This window comes from Galeopterus variegatus, unplaced genomic scaffold (genome assembly GCF_000696425.1).
Source record: "Galeopterus variegatus unplaced genomic scaffold, G_variegatus-3.0.2 Scaffold906, whole genome shotgun sequence".
Taxonomy (NCBI): Eukaryota; Metazoa; Chordata; class Mammalia; order Dermoptera; family Cynocephalidae; genus Galeopterus; species Galeopterus variegatus.
The window spans coordinates 468420-469933 of record NW_007727017.1 but is presented as its reverse complement, the minus strand read 5'-3'; positions in this window follow the sequence as shown (position 1 = coordinate 469933).

The following is a 1514-nucleotide window of genomic DNA, read 5'->3' as shown; positions in this document are numbered from 1 at the left end:
TGCTGAGTCCCAGAATCAGGAGAACCAGTGGTGTGGGCACAAAGCAGCCCCGAGAGCTAGAACATAGCCCTGCTGAGAGCTGGGTCCTCCTTGCGATGAATACTTTTCCATCTCTTACAGATGCCTGGGTGTGGGGATGGGCCAGTGTGGGTTCTTCCAGGGCCTGTCATAGAGCTGTTGGTCACTTGCCTTCTCCAGGTGACAGTGATATTTACAATGCCTTTTGGACCACGGTGTCAGGGGACTTCCACTTGGCGGACAGATGATTTTTACTNTGCTGAGTCCCAGAATCAGGAGAACCAGTGGTGTGGGCACAAAGCAGCCCCGAGAGCTAGAGCATAGCCCTGCTGAGAGCTGGGTCCTCCTTGTGATGAATACTTTTCCATCTCTTACAGATGCCTGGGTGTGGGGATGGGCCAGTGTGGGTTCTTCCAGGGCCTGTTATAGAGCTGTTGGTCACTTGCCTTCTCCAGGTGACAGTGATATTGACAATGCCTTTTGGACCACGGTGTCAGGGGACTTCCACTTGGCGGACAGATGATTTTTACTTTCCCAGCCACCTGCCTGATGGGTTGCTGGCAGTCCGTGCTGCTGTGCTTGTATTTCAGTGTGGCGGTGGTATTGTTCCTTGGCAGGTCCACGTCATCAGCTTGTCATCAATCAATGTGGCTCAAAGGAAAGACAGGCCTTGGTGAAGTGCATGGTACAGTTAGGGGCTGCACCTGTATTTTTGTGTCCCCCNTTTTTTTTTCCATTTTCAGTATTACAAAGAATAGAACTAAATTCAGTTTTAAAAGAAGCTCATGTACCAGAGTAATGCATTTGTTAGATTCTTGGATCACTAGTTTTAACATTATGTCTGGGGTTTCTATTCCAGGATATGTACTATATGGAGAAGATAAATATTTGAAGGTCACTGGTAAAATACTGTGTTATAATTACTTCTTTTAAATCATTTAAATGGGTTTTTTGCTTGAACATTCACCACCTCTTTAGTGCCTTCTCGGGTTATAATTACAATATTGCTGTAACACTCATGCAGCTAGAAAGTTTTTTCAGTGTTTATATTATAGATTCATGTTTAGACATTTAAATACCTATTTAAAACACATGTTTTAAAGATGTAAGGCCAGTGGGAGGAGGGACATGGAAAGGGGAAACTGAGTTAGACTTGGAGGGGAAACGTAGGGGTTTAAAAAAAGGAGAGGGAGACGGGGAGGGGTGAACAGGAGGAGAAAGGCCTAGAAGAGGAAAGACGGAGAAAGCACGGAAGANTATCTATCTCCACACACCTTTCCAACCTTTTCTCCTGCAATGCCCTATGTCTGCTCTGTTCAAACCCATCTCTTAGTTATCTCCAGTGACCATGCTGGATGTAAGCTGTGCTGAGTGTCTCTTGTTCCTTGTATCCAGGGCTTCCCAACAGCCTTTGCTTTGCTCTTTGTAGCGTCACTGCTGAGTCCCAGAATCAGGAGAACCAGTGGTGTGGGCACAAAGCAGCCCCGAGAGCTAGA